This window comes from Enhydra lutris, unplaced genomic scaffold (genome assembly GCF_002288905.1).
Source record: "Enhydra lutris kenyoni isolate GAN:26980312 unplaced genomic scaffold, ASM228890v2 scaffoldscaffold34, whole genome shotgun sequence".
In the NCBI taxonomy this organism is placed as follows: Eukaryota; Metazoa; Chordata; class Mammalia; order Carnivora; family Mustelidae; genus Enhydra; species Enhydra lutris.
Window position 1 is genome coordinate 17,127,999 of NW_019154118.1, and position 15,110 is coordinate 17,143,108.

Genomic DNA, 15,110 nt, shown 5'->3' on the forward strand with positions numbered 1-15,110 from the left:
AGAGAGTTAGACATGCTGAGTCCTCGCAGGAATTGGGTGACAGAGTATGAACGGCCCATTCAACAACCTTTCTTAGCGCCAGTGTGCTGAACCAGCGCCTCCGGAAGCAGGGCTCTCTGGGAACATGGCGTATAGCCTGTGGCATCCAGTGGCCCTGCCTGAGGCGGCCTGAGTTTGGCCCTGGTGCCGCCTACAGCTGCTCATGTCGCGTGGCTGGCTGACTGCTAAGTCTGCCTGAGCTTTGGTTTCCTCATCTGTAAGCGGCTGGCAGTTGGGTGAGGACGTTACTCTGAAAACTAAACTAAGTCGTCTGTGAAAAGAGTCGACAGGCCCATCACGTAGTCGCAAGGCAACAAACATTCCTGCTTCACCCCTGCCCTTCACCCCACTCCCACTCTTTTTCACGGTAATATTTCCAATTATGGGGGCCCTGCCGAACTGTGGCCATCAATGCCCAGGATGGAGCAGGCTTTGCTTCTCAATCTTGCCACCACATTTCCCACTTCCATGACATGTATCCCCCAGACTCAAATAAAAAAGTGGTTTTCAGATGAGTGGGTGGTAGGGCGGTCAGTAACCCTTGGAAAGCTGTAACCCTCTAGACACCAGCTACCCAGAACCTACAGTGTTTCCTCACCATTGCTGTGAGAAAGGAACAGCCCAGAGACCGTGCTGGAAGCAGTCTAGTTTGTTCTGCCTCGACATGTTTTCAGGTTTAAGGAACGACGCACGGAGTGTATGACCCATGTTGGCGACATAGTATAAGCACACGGGAACTGCCTTTTAGAGTAAATAGGGGAAACTTTTTCTAGATTTCACTTTAAGTCTGATTATGTCTTTAGCGTGTTTGATTATGCGTGTCTGATAATGGTAAGTGCTGTGAGAAAAATAAAATAGAGAAGGGGGTTAGGGCTGGTGGGCAGGAGGTTATTTGAAAAGGTAGAGGAGGTGAGGGAATGAGCCAGGCAGCCTGAGGGCGAGCTTTCCAGCCAGGGGGAGCAGCCAGGGCAGAGGCCCCTGTGAGGGAGCGTGCTGCAGTGTTCCAAGAATCAGGCCCGGCCCTCTGCGCTTGAAAGGAGTGACAGGGACAAGAGCGATGAGGTCACAGAGGCGAGAGAGAACGTGCTTTTAGGGCCTAGTCAATGGAAGGACCTGAGTTTTTACTTGGAACCAAATACAAAGGATCAGATGGTATTGACAGAAGAATGATACAATCTGACTTTGGTTTTTTCCTAACTTTTTTTTTATTTTTATTTTTTTTTAAGATTTTTATTTATTTGACAGAGCACAAGTAGGCAGAGAGGCAGGCAGAGAGAGAGAGGAGGAAGAGGCAGGCTCCCTGCCGAGCAGAGAGCCCGATGTGAGGCTCGATCCCAGGACCCTGGGATCATGACCTGAGCCGAATGCAGAGGCTTTAACCACTGAGCCACCCAGGCGCCCCTTTCCTAACTTTTATTATCAAAATTTTCAAACACACAAAATGAGTCCAAAGCGTGTGACTGTGATTGTTCTTTGTTTTGTTTTGTTTTTTAATCATTTTGGCTGCTCTGCTGGTTAAAAGGGTTAGGGGCTAAAGGAAGGGAGACTTCTGCAGTCATCCAAACAGGAGATACTGGTGGCTTGTTCCCAGACTGTGTGTGGAGGTGGAGACGGTGAGAAGTGGTCAGATTGGAGAGATACTCCACGCTGTGTGGCAGGCACCGTTCAAAGCAGTTTATAAACACTGACTCATTTCGTTATTACAGCAACCCTGTGAGATACATAAGTCTGTCACCCCCATGTTACAAGTGATAAAACTGAAGCCAGGACGTGGTTAGCGATTTTCCCAAGATAGCATAGCTACAAAGTGGCTAAACTAGAATTTGAACCTAGCCGGTCTGGTTCCAAGAGCATTCATGCTGGATTTGACGTGGAAGGAGTCACTAAAGTGGCTTGAGCAGCTGAAGGGATGGGCTTACTGCTGACTGAGACGAGGATAACTAGGGAAGGATACTGAATTTTGGCAAGATGTTTTAGATCATGTCGTCTGAGACACACGTTACTCCTGTAGGCTGAGATCTGGTGTAGGCAGTTGAATATAGGGTTGTGTAGCTTAGCCGAAAGTCGTGGACCAGGGATGTCCATTTGTGAATCATCGGTGTATTGGTAATATTTACAGCTATGAGACGGGATCACTTTGTAGGTAGTGATTATAGAGAAGGGGCCCAGGGGCTCATCTCCGGACCATTCTAATGGTCCGAGATCAGGAAGATGAAAAGGGATCGGCATGGGAATCACCAGCGAGGTAAGCCAGAGGGGCTGCTGTCCTAGAAAAAAGGAAGAATATGTTTCAAGGAGGGAAGGAGGAACTCTGCCAGGTGCTGCTGACGGGTGAGAGAAGAGCGGGAGTGGAACATTGGATTTGGGAAGGTGGAGATCAGCACCGGCATTCATTGGGGGACAGTTTCCGTGGAGGGGCGGGAACACAAACCTAATTCATGTGGCTACAACAGAAAAGGAACGGAGGGCAAATGGCGAAAAGAAGTAGACAAAGCTTTTCCCAATTTTACTATAAAAGGCAGCAGAGACGGGGTCCAGCAGCATGCTCTGGCCAGTCATCCGTGATCCCATCATATTCCGCTGGGTGTCCTCGGTCCTTATCTGCATGTCTGCACAGCAGACTTACGTTCTTTCTTTTTTAAAGATAAACTTTATTTTTTAGGGCACTTTTAGGTTCACAGCAAAAGCGAACAGAAAGTGCAGCCAGTTCCCATATACCCATGTCCCCTCGCAGCCTTCCCCACAATCGGTATCCTTCCTGCACCAACGTAGCACATCTGTCACAGTCAGTCATCCTACATCAACACTGCATCAGATTATCATCCAAAGTCCGTAGTTTACATCAGTGCTCACCTGTGGTGTCCACTGTGTGGATTTGCACAAACATATGCTGACAGGTAGCCACCATTACACTCTCATACAGAGCAGTTTTACTGCCCGAAGAATCCTCTGTGCCTTTTGGCCCCCTCCCCAACCTCTGGTAACCACTGATCATTTTACTGTCTCCCTCGGTTTGCCTTTTCTAGAATGTCATGTATAGTAGTTGGAATCCCACAGTATGTGGTCTTTCACGCAGGAATACGTACATAGGGTTCCTCTCTGGCTTTTCAGGGCTTGATCACCTTTTCTTTTTAATGCCAAATAACATTCTTTCTGTGGATTTACCCTGTTTATCCGTTTACTTGCCAGGCATCATGGTTGTTTCCATGTTTGGGCAGCGATGAATAGAACTGCGTAAACTTCGTGTGCAGGTTCTGGTGTGGACCGAAGCTTTCAACTCTTTGGGCAGATAGGAGGAAGTGTGATTGCCGGATAGAAAGGAGGAATATGTTTAGTTTTTTAAGAAACCGCCAAGCCGCCTTCCAGGGTAGCTGCTGCATTTTGCATCCCACCCTGGTGAGTGAGCGTCCCCTTGGCTCCACATGCCCAGCAGGCTGTGCTGTCCGTGCTCTGGAGTTTTGCCGCGTTAACGGACAGATGCGTAGTGGTTGCCTGTGATTTTAATTTGCAATTCCCTGATGATGTATGATGATGAACGTCTTTTCATAATGCGTATTTGCCATCTGTCGTCTTTGGTGACTTGTCTGTCCAAGTGTTTGGCCCATTTTTAAAGAAGGTTGTGTGTTTTCTTATCCTTGAATCACTCCCTACTTTCTGAAACACGTTTTTCTCACTGCTTCTCAGACGCCGCCTTCTCTTGTTTCCCCGTCTCTCTGGATTCACCTTTGCCCTCATCTGTGCCAGATTTCTCTTCCTCTGTTCATCCTTTAAGTCTTTTCTTCTTTCTACCATCTTTCTGAGCCATCTTAACTGCCGTGGCTTCGGGGAGGACGGTGATGTTCCACCCCCTGTTAACGCCCAGTCAGCTCTCCCGCCCAGACCTCTCCTCTGGGCTGGAAGGGTGACCTATCCTGCCCATTGCTACTGATCAACTTCACTTTTACATCTTGAGTTCACATCAATAGAAACATTTCAAACCTGACTTGAACTCCCCCCTCCCTATCCTTGGTTGCCTATCTTAGTGAATGGTGGGTGTTGCCACCCGAGCAAGGCAGAAACTAGCCTGATTCCTCCCCTTCTCTCACCACTGTCACAGCTGATCAGTTACCAAATTCTGTCCATTCAGCCTTCCTTTCCTGTGACCACTTCCGTAGGGCTTCTTGCCCAGATGAGAAATAGCCAACTAATGGCTCCCATCCTGTCCCTCCCTGGTCCATCCTCCACATGCTGCCTGAGGACTCTTTCTAAAACAGACATGTAAAAACAACGCACACACACACACACACACACACACACGCACACACACACATCTGGTCATAGCATTTTCTAGCTTAAACTTTTCAGTGCTTTGCCCCCGAAATGGTTTGCCTCTAGGCTAAAGTTCACTCCTCAGTGTGGCAGAAGCACTGACTTTCAAACATTTTGACCATGACCGTAGTAAAAAATATCTTTTATACTGTGACCTGGAACATGCGTGTACCCATACTCTTGAACGGAAGTTGTTTTCGAGAAGCAAAACTTGCCTTTACTATGTGCAGTACACTCCAATATATTTTATTCTATTACATTAAAAACTGTTGATTATAACTTACTAGGTTGATGTCATGACTGTTGTTTGAAAAACAGTGGTCTAGAAATGCCTTATGACCCGGTGGCTGCCAGTCTCTGCATCCCAACCCCCACTGTACACCTAGACAGCCTGACTTCCTTCCAGTTCCCTGAACTGGTGATGTTCCGTGGAGCATTTCCCTCTGCCCGGAATACTTCTTCCTCCCCCAACCCAACTCCACCCACTCCTGTATTCTAGAATAAGAAATCAGATGTGCTAGAAAAAGAATTGAGATAATTTCCACCAGTCTTCAGATCTCTGGGTTTGGTTTTGGTTTGTTTTAAATCATGGGACTTACCAAACTTTTTATTGTAATTACTTCTTTTATTGTACATCTTCGGCACCAGACTGAGCTTAGAGAAAATATAGATGAAGCATGTTTTTTCACAGTTGTCTAGAGCCTAGCGTAGTATCTGGCATGTAGCAGGACTTAGTAAATAGTGAGTAGATAGCAAATAGAATCCTATTTAAAACCCTCCAATGGCTTGCTTTTCCACTTAGAATAAAGTTCAAAAAGCCATTATCATGGTGGCCAACAAGGCCCAGCGGTGACTGGCCGCCTCTTTCACATCACTTCCTGCTGCTATGGACACAGGTTCTGAGATCACAGAGGCATCCTTGACGTCTCTCAGACTCGCCAGGCACACGCGTTCCCGTTCCCACATGGCTTGCTTCCTTGTGTCACTTGAAGTTTCTGCTTCAAAGCCTCCTCAGAGAGCCCTTTCTCTTTCCAGAACTCTGCTTCAGTTCTTACGTGGCCTGTACCACTGCCTGACCTCATCTGTTGATCACGTCCCTATTTGCTATCCCACTGCCTCTTGACGGCATAAGCTTGTTTCTGTTCACTGATGTGTTTATTGTATTTATTTCCAGGGGTTGGGACAGTGCCTGGGTCCTCGCAGGCACCCAGGAAATGTTCAGTAAATGAATGAATGAAGGCCTGCGTAGGTTCGTTAAAATGCTATCGAAACTCCTCCAGAATGTACACTGGCGTTCAAATAATATCAGTAACAGCGATTGGTATTTCTTTAGGACTTTCGAATTGACACAGTATTTCCTATACTTGGGCTAATTTGAGCTGGATAACTATACTCTGGAACTGATATTGATACATACTATTTTAGCATTTTGCCAGTGAAGTTTAAAGAAATTGCTTGGTCTGCCTAAAGCCACACAGATAATAAATGACTAACCTAGTCCTTTATTCAGTTTTGTTGGATGACACCGCGCTGTTGCAAAGAAAAAGCAAGATAAACAAACCACTTCCTCTGCTTTTCCAGTGTCCACAGTACTTCCTGTGAGCAACTTGGATTCCCTCCGCCCTCCACCCCCGTCCCCTTGCATTACGGCAAAAGATTGGTACTCCAGCCTTGCCAGAGCTGGTTCATATAGTGGATGCTGGTAAAACTTAATGTGCTGCCAGCCACATTTGTTTGTTAGTGCCTAGAAATAAACTATATAGCATTTTAACTACTTAGAACTAATATTTGTAATATAAGTTAACTTGGAAGTTTAAAGACTCACAGACTGTCAATATTATTACCCTAAATGTGTGGTTACTTTTTAATCCTAGACAAGTAATTCCGTAAGTAGGAATAAACGTTTTCATAAAATTAAGGCCAGAAAATGAGAAACAACCCAGTCTAGGAAATGAGTAGACGGTTCTGTATTAGCAGTCTGAGCCCTCCTGCCCTCAGGGACACACACGGGCTTGGCCTTGCCTAACACTGTAGGCCTGAAGTCCGAGGCCCAGCAGGCCATGCCATCAAAAGGCCAAGGTGTAGGAGCCAATGAACTCGTGAAGCTGCTTAGTCTCTTCTTAGCTCAGACATCATAGTACCATGAAGTTTCACGTGAAGGAAACCTACAGTCTGTCCCCAAGTGCCTTTTCTCCTTACACCTCTGGCTTCTGGGCACAGTGGCACCTCACCAGAGCTCTGAGGCCGGCGCCCGTCGGCTCTGCTTCCTGTGCTGTCGGAGACACCACGATAGAGGAAAGTCCTAAAGGGCAAGAGCCTTTCTTTTCTCAGGCTGTTGTCACAGATTTGAGCTGAGTTGATCCGTTTTTCTGCCTTAAGGATTTAGACGCTCCCGCAGAGCTGCCGTTCTCTAAATTAGCACTTGGGGGCCAAGTGCAGAAGGCCGCATCCTCTAGCTGCTTCTAGCGGAGCCGAATTCCAGTATATCTGCAGCTGTGTGGGTCCATGCTACCAGATGGACACAGTTAGTTCAGGAATTCTAAGCGTCTCTTTGTTGTCAGTAATGTATGGAATGAAGTGTTCTGGCAACCAGTGGGTATTTCTGTGCCTGGGCCTGGGTGACTGATGCAGGCGTCTTTCCATGGGCGTCTCGAGATCCACTACAGTCCTGGCTTCCCAGTTGGAAGATAGACGTATACATATAAAAGAGGATTTATTTGAGGCTGAACGATTGTGTACCACCCGGTTTAATGATGGATACATCTTCCCTTCTCCCCTGGAAGAGAAACTTCTTTATATCAGAACTGTGGTCTGTACATCTCATCTCCCATAAAAACTGACAGCACCTGCTATGGTATAAACATTCACTAACTATTTCTTAGTGAAAAACTGAATTGTTACCACTTACCTCTAGACTCTTATGTCAGACTCTTGGGTCTTATTACTAAACAGGTAATTCACTGATGATCCCAATTATTCTCTGGTTTTATGTGCTTTTGTTATATAGGTTGTTAAATGAGTGACCAGGTCATGTGACCCCTAGTTTTAAAAAGGTTTTGATCTATTATGGATTTGGCTTTCTGTGTCTCAAGTGAAATAAGTTTGGTCCAGACCAGCGTATTTGGATTAAAATTCTGAGAGCATCCTGGACAGTGGTCAGGTAAAAACCTTGAACCTAAATTACAGAAGAATTGAAAGTTGAAACTTGCTGGTTTTCGAGCTGTTACAGACGACGATGAGACCCTGCCTGACCATGTGTGTTGGCAGGAGCTTTCTCCGAATCCCTCCACTGAAAGAAGCCAGCAACTTAAATTTTTTGAGCACCAAACTCATTAACTACCAGTATATTTTTTAAATTATTTTTTTAAAAAAATTTTATTACATTAGTCACCCTACAGTACGTTCGTTTTTGATGTAGTGTCCCATGATTCGTTGTTTGCGTATAACACCCAGTGCAATATAGTGTATTGTTTAAAACCTGCAGAGGCTACTTCTTAAAGCCTAGTTGGTCTCATTCACTTACCAATTATACTCTGTACTAGTGAATATTGTAAGATCAGTCATTCATTTAACTGAAGGAAAATTAATTTAAAGTGGAAAAACTGCCCTGCCAGGGAGTGCAGAGAGATCTCTTGTGGACAATATTTTTGAGTCCTTATTGATCAGACTTCATTGTGCCTTAATTAATTGTAATACTGCATAAGTGTTTTATCCTTGGGAACGCAAGGCCCAGGCTTCCATAATGCAGCTGATGGAGTCTGCCGTGCGGCTCCTGCCAAAAACCTTGTACTTCAATGCGAGCGGCTCTGACCTGATTGGCTTACTCCTCGAGAACCACACATCATCTCTCTTGGCTAAAAGCACTTCGCGTAGAGGGGATGGGACAGGAGATTAAAGGAGCTCACCCGCCAGCGTCCAGATACTAAGGGGCTCAGCGCCCTGAAAGCAGTTCTCTCACACATTTTGGGGCATACTCCATCACTAGTGGGAAACCCATGTAAGCGCTTTCGTGTTAGTGAATGAAAAAATCACAGCTGATATCAGGAAAGAGACAGGATCTGCCTCAGGGGTACGCAGGCCACCTCTGATTTTACCTAACATGGTGGGGAACTGCCTTACTGCTTCTTGTCCCTTGCAAGCAGACTGTCTCCGAGCTTACGGCAGCCCTACGGAGGAAAATCGAGAGGGGAAGAAAGTTCTAAGTGGGAGAACTCCAGAGCTTTGGATAATACTTGACGTTCAGTGAACACTTTCTATGGACCAGGCGCGGTTGCAGTAGCTGGTTCCGTGTTTGGAACCACCTTATGAAATAGGTGACTCTCGTTATCTGATGGACGAGAAAATCTAGGTATGGTAGGATGGAGTGATGGACCCCGAATCCCACGGCTAGGAAGTGGCAGGGCTGAGACCTGAACACCAGCCACCTGGCTTCAGAAACTACCTAACTATCTCTGATCATGTTTTTTTTTTTTTTTTTTTTTTAAAGATTTTATTTATTTATTTGTCAGAGAGAGAGAGGGAGAGCGAGCGAGCACAGGCAGACAGAATGGCAGGCAGAGGCAGAGGGAGAAGCAGGCTCCCTGACGAGCAAGGAGCCCGATGTGGGACTCGATCCCAGGACGCTGGGATCATGACCTGAGCCGAAGGCAGCTGCTTAACCAACTGAGCCACCCAGGCGTCCCTCTGATCATGTTTTAATTCTCAAGAAGTACCTATCTGCCAAGGTATTCCAAGGATCAAGAGAGTCCTGGAATAAGTATTTTTGTCCATCTACATCAATTACATATGGAAAAAAGAGAACCAACACTCTGTATTGGACTCTGGGGTAAAATTAAGCCAGAATTCTGTTCTACTCTAAGGATTGATATTAGGACTTAAAGCCATACTTGAATACTATTAGGGCGGTATAGGCAGCAACATTCTTTTTTTAAAAATGCGAACCTCAGATTGGACAGCCTCCAGTAGAACACCGTAGCCTGCCGGGGACTCTTCCCAGTGGGGCCCGGAGGTCAACATCGGTCTCCCAGCCTTTAAGCCTGCCTCTCCTGATCTCTGGATCTTAATTCCGAAGCATCACAGCCACCTAGGAAAACTAGAAAATAAGGAACATTCAAGAAATAGGTGTTATTTTTTCTAATAAATGGAGAGAAATGGCCAAACACTTGTTTTCTTCTGAGTCTTGTCGAAGGCTGATAAACTGCTAAAACCAAAGAGAGAAGTCTCTCAGCCTAAGTTTATTCATCCCCCCAAGAAGATTTGCTCAGCAGCCCCATTTTTATTTGCTCAGTTGTGCCAAGCCACCTTCCTTTGGCCTCTGGGTTGAGCCACAGAAAGTGTCTCGCAGGGTTTAGTTATAAGGCACTTTATTTTTATTCCAGAACATTCTGATAATAATTTGCAGAAACCAGTACTGTTGGGATTTGTATTTAAATCAAGAACTCTCCATTTTTCTTGTCTGATCTCTTACTGTCGGACCATATTTTTAGGAATTTTATGGAATACTTCAATACTGGGACTCCCAGTTTTCTTTCCCCCAAAGAACTGAAAGCAGACGATTGCAGAACAAGATTTTTTTTCCCCTGTGCCACTCCAGCACAGAAGGAGCTGATCTCAGTGCTTGTTCTTTATGAGTCAAATCTTACTACAGCCAGCACTATTGTACATTAAGTTCCATTATAGCTAATTCAGAGATTATGTATTTTCTTTGGTTGTGTAAAACTGGTTTTGGCTAGTACTTTAAATAAACACCCTTAACTAACTTGCAAGCTGGAAATGTGTATATATTTCTTTTGTGACAGTAACGTATCGAAATTAACTTTATAGAGTACAAGTCTTCAATCCCTACAGCACCGTTGTTCCAGGGATATCCAATATAACAAAATTTCATTACAACAACAAAACCCCTCTGTATTTTGCATGATTGTATTTAACATTTACGTAATCTCAGAATGCATCTGTAGGTCTCAGCACATTCAATGCACGTTATTTATACATGGAAATGTCTTGTTTCAAGACCATGTGTCTACTCCGTTTAGATTTTAAAATAGTCAGTATGGAAAGAGGTTTGTTTGACCTTAGCTGACAGCTGACAATGAGAGGGCTTCCTTGGGCGCACTAGAAAACGGCATCACTGGGGCTGAGTCTGCAGACAGAGTGAGGGTGCTTCAACTCTGGCCAGCTTCTTACCAAAAGAGGAGGTCTTGGCAGTAACCCCGATGATGTGTTTTTGATTGACTTTTTAATTACTTCTGTAGGATCATTATGTTGCAAAAATGGTCACACTATTTGAACCATGATTATGATAGGACAAGGGCACGGTGGCAGATTTTATTTTCTTTCCACTAAGAAGCGCAGCATATTTGGTGCCTGGTTTTCCTTTTGGGAAAAGGGAGGTAGCATTAGAGAGGAGCTGTGAGACACAAACATTCATAAGCCAGCATAGACGGCAAGGGCACAGTCTCGTATCCGCCCCATTCCACTCCACCCAGAGACTCACTGCAGAGCATTCATCTGTCATCTGCTCTCACAGTGTCTCTTCCCCCCCTAGGCCTAAGCTAGGCAAGGGGAATGAATAACAGAATCCAGCAGTATATCCCATAGTATTCTGGTTCTGAAGAGTGTATGACTTTAGTGCCATTTAACTTGAAAAAAAACATTACAAGGTTACTTGTTTTCCAGGAAGCAGATGTTTTAGAAATTTTAATAGCCAATTTATTCTTGTTTCCTGTCTGGATTTTGAGATTTGAGAGAAATAGAGCCCTCTTTGAAATTTGAATTGCTCTGGGGAATTAAATATTATTAAGAAGTTTGTTAAAATTGTTGAAAATAAAGAACTCTTTGGAATTACCTTTGAACACACCTGGTATCGGCTGGAATGTACTCACGTGAGACGCCAGACCGTAGCCTTCTTCCAAGCACCTGCAAGGAACAAGAATTTCCTGAGTAATTGCCCCTTCCTTGCATTTTCCCCATGCCTCCTGGCACACAGATGTCTTCTGTTTCCCCAGCTCAAAGCAGTTTTATGTGGTCAGAAAGAATCTATGACTCAATTTCTTTCAGACCACTCCTCTGCCCACAGAGCCGAAAATGATTGCCTTGCCGTGTCCCATCCTTTGGCATCACATGAAGGGCTTAGGGGACCGTTGGCATTCCCTCTGTCAGCCTGAAGAGGATGGTGATTCAGTTCCCCAGATTTCTGCCCACCCCCTCTCCTGGTCTGCGGCGCCTCGTTGGAGGAGCCCTGTTGTTTCTGGCCTTCCATCAGTCTCCATCAGCAGCAACCCGGATGTGTCAATGGGGTTTGCTCTTTGCTGGTGCCTTTATTTTTCTTTTTTAAAGATTTTATTTATTTATCTGAGAGAGAGATCATAAGCATGGGGGGAGGGCTAGAGGGAGAAGCAGGCTCCCCGCTGAGCAGGTAGCCCAGTGCGGGGCTTGAACCCCGAGACCTTGAGATCGTGACCTGAGCCGAAGGCAGGTGCTTAACCCACTAAGCCACCCGGACTCCCTTAACTGGTGCATTTAATACTCAGCCTGATGTTGCTGCCTTCTCAGTTCCCCGCAATCCGTCCCTATTACCATCCCCCTTAACAAGCTAGTTCACAGCCTGCTCTTTTCGGAACTTGGCTTGTAGGTGACTCTAACGTGACAGAGCCTGTGGAGAGTACCTGGCATTCAGTTATCAGAAAAGGAAAAATCGGTTTTATTTGCCTTTTTAAAGATATACTAGCTACTAAGTAAGCCATCCCGAATACATTCATTTTAGGTGCCATGTGGGGTACAAACTTGGGCTTTGGAGTAAGACTGACCAGAATTTGTATCCTGACTCTACCTCTTATTTTCAGGTCAAATTTCTTAACTTCTCTGATTTTTATTTTCTTTATCTATAAAATGGGTGTGATGGTCATAGGGGTTGGTGTGTGAATTAAATACTGCCTAGCATTCTGCCTAGCTTATAGATGCTCAATAAATGTTAGCAATTATTACTCAGTAATTTTTTTTTTTAAGATTTTATTTATTTATTTGACAGAGAGAGAGACCACAAGTAGGCTGAGAAGCAGGCAGAGGGGGAGGGAGAAGCAGACTCCCAGCCGAGCAGAGAGCCTGATGCGGGGCTCGATCCCAGGACCCTGAGATCATGATCTGAGCCGAAGGCAGAGGCTTTAACCCACTGAACCACCCAGGCGCCCCTACTCAGTAATATTTTTGAAGGAATTGCTCTATTAATCTTTCATTGCCCTCCTTCCTAATTTTTTTTTTACTCTTTTCTCTTTCACTCTCACTCTATTAAATGCTAAGGGTATATGATTAATACTTCCAGTCAGATGCACAGGGTTTATGGAGAAGACTTATCTGCTAAAAGGTCTGGTTTGTTGCAACAATTTTGACGCTAAGACTTTGCCCACATTGTAGATATCAGTGTCTCCCCAAGCGGGAATCTTGATTTACAGGTTATTCTGTATTCCGCCTCAGATAAGATCAGCGAGTAGGTGCCCCCGTGTGAGGCAAAGAACTCTAAAGTTATGAGGGAAAGCCCTGGAAACCACCTGATCTGGGCTTCTGCCTCCATACACTGCCACTTCTTGGTCTTCTATGAAAGGATAGTTGTCTGCTTTTTCTGGTTGGAAGCATCGAGAAGGCCTCTTCTCTTGTGGATTCTTGGGATCCGCTGAGGAAGGTGTTTAAAGGAACTGTGGCAGGCGTGCAGCCCAGTACTTCTCTCGTTGACCTTCTGGAGGGCTGTTAGCCTGTCCGGTATTGTGGTGGGCACCAGGGTACACAGTTCAGGCAGACACAGGCTCCATCCTTACGGGACTCCTGATCTTCCTTATGTAATGCTGGGAGCCCTTCTAGTGACATCTCAGATGCCAGACTCTGATTCAGCACATCTAGTAATAATAAGTTTGCAATTTCCCAAGATAGATCATTCCGGTTTCATAGTTACGTGGTTTTCAGAGCTGGAGGGGACCGAGGAGGTCATCGTCTCCAGGATAGTTGTTTCTGGACTTAACTTCGCAAGTGAACTTTTACTCAGAACACTAATCTATAAAATGGATAAAATTAGCTGTGCCGCAGGTGCGTCCGTGCCCACTGGATGGCCCCTCTCGCATCCCTAAGGGGACCCTCCTCAGATCCCTTACACCCTGACCCAGGAATTTGGATCACCTCTAACAATTAGGAAGACTTGTCCTACATTGAACTTGTGACTTCCCATTATCCAGATTCAGGCCCCTGGAACAGTGCAGGATAAATCCACTTGGTTTTCTTAATAAAAACCCTTCTGGTACTTGAAGAACACCCAGTATTCCCCTTGCTGCTGGCCTACACCTTCTCATCTGCAAGATGAATTGGGCTCCTGGCCTTTCACCTGTCTTCAGGGCCATGTTCTCAAACTTTGGGTCCGGAAGGTCTTTCTAAAGTTCTCATTTCTTCTGGGCTGGAAACTAGAGACAGAACTTCTGTCAACTATCTTTGATGAATTTGAAGTGGGTTTTTAATTCCCCTTCCTCACTCTTTACTTCCCCTACATCCTCGCCCCCCGACCCAGATGGAATACTTTGAACCTCTTAGAGAAAAACTGTTTATCACCAAGTTTTTGAAAAGAAAAAAGGTATTAAGGACCTGGCCCTCTTAGATGGAATGACATGGGCAATCTCCATGTAATTCCCATTTTAGGGCCTGGCCTGACAGCAGCTCTGTGTCCCCGGAGCCTTCCAAACGCCTGTCAGCGCCGCAGGGCAGGGCCCGAGCGGGGCCACCCTCTAGTTAGAGCTGGTGGCAGATCGAGTTTCAGGGCCCGGGGCGATCTGCACTGCGGAGACCGCCTGGCGTCTTGTGTGGAGCAGATGGAAGCCGAGTCTGAAGGCGCTGCTGGCAGTCGGTTCCTGCACGGCCCAGAGCGCTGCAGTGTCGGGCCCCAGCCGAGGGAGGGGATGAGGGCCGGGGCCACTGGCGACATGAAAATAGAGGACTTGGCAGCTGGAAAAGTGGATGAGTGTACCCTTTCATCAGAGGCCCTAGCTTCCTTCCACTCATTTTAATTGACTGTCCCCGTGGTTGCTTGTGGTATTAGGTTGGGAGCATTGGTTACCGTTGTTTTCACCCTCTGTCCATATTTTATGTAGAACGGTGTGTTCAAATCGAGCTTGAATTTAATTTCGTGAGCTATGTAGGACACTTAGGAAGTATGAGTTGATGATAATATCTGGCTTTCTGCATTTTGTCATTTTTTACCATCTGTGCAACACATAGAAGGTGTGAGATTTCTGTTCCTTTGCATGGGGGATATTAGGGAGGGCATACAAGATAAAAACTTGCCTCCTGGGTGTCGTCACTGCCACCCGAGGCCTTAACCTGGGACCTGTAGACATCGGGGGAATATCAATGGCATGATTTGGGGGTTCCTTGAACAGACTGAAGTTACACGCAAATTTTTGTGTATAAATTCTTGTTCGTGTTTTTCTGGAGAGTTTTCAAGGCATCTGAGACCAAATAATGATTAAGGATGACTGAATAAAGTTTTCAAGATCCTGAAACTGAACTAGCTACATCTTCTAAGCAAGGCTTATTATACTGGCGTTCAATTTCTTTTGTTTTTAAAGAAATTGCCTTGAAAATCCTGTTTTAAAGCAAGCCTATAACTGAACGTCATCCTGCCTTGGTCATCTGATTGAGGACTGACGTGGTTACCTTTTATGCACTCCATGCGGTGTGGGAACGGAAAGAAAACAGAACGGCGCCATCTAGAGGCGTGAACAAAAATC

At 45.5% G+C, this 15,110-nt stretch overlaps 1 protein-coding gene across 4 annotated transcripts in view; it reads left to right on the plus strand.

Moving 5' to 3' along the window:
- The window catches only part of LOC111153707 (SIK family kinase 3), a 238,523-nt gene that overhangs the window by 191,503 nt on the left and 31,910 nt on the right, over window positions 1-15,110 (plus strand). The window lies entirely within an intron of this gene.